Below are 569 nucleotides of genomic sequence, written 5' to 3' on the forward strand. Positions count from 1 at the left end.
AAGTGGCCACAAATTTATCAATTTAAATCGATTTCTTCAAATTCAATTGTAAATTGTATGCGCGATTTCACTTCATTGTTTGGAAACCCTGAATTAATAGTGAGTGATAATGGAACTCAGTTCTCCAGCAGCATGTTTTCCAAGTTTTGTCAAGAAAATGGTATTTTACACAAATTCACAGCTCCATACCACCCTCAATCAAATGGTCAGGCAGAAAGGTTCGTTGACACTTTAAAGCGCGCTTTGAAAAAACTCGAAGGAACGGGCACTTCTAGTGAAAATCTACAAACATTTTTAAAATGTTATCGTTCTTCACCAAATCCTAGCTCTGGTGGCAAATCGCCTTCTGAATTGTTCGTGGGGAGAAAAATAAGGATTAATCTTGATTTACTTAAAAAACCAACAGAATCTCAATTACAACGAAACGAGAAAATGGAAGAACAATATAACAAACGTAATGGTGCAGCGCCCATATGAATAAAATAGAAAAATTCGTATATCTGAGAAACTGTTAGAGATAGAATCATTAAATTTCACTTGAAGAATTTTTACATTCATCTGAACATTTA

The sequence above is a fragment of the Lucilia cuprina genome, chromosome 6 (assembly GCF_022045245.1).
Source record: "Lucilia cuprina isolate Lc7/37 chromosome 6, ASM2204524v1, whole genome shotgun sequence".
Taxonomy (NCBI): domain Eukaryota; kingdom Metazoa; phylum Arthropoda; class Insecta; order Diptera; family Calliphoridae; genus Lucilia; species Lucilia cuprina.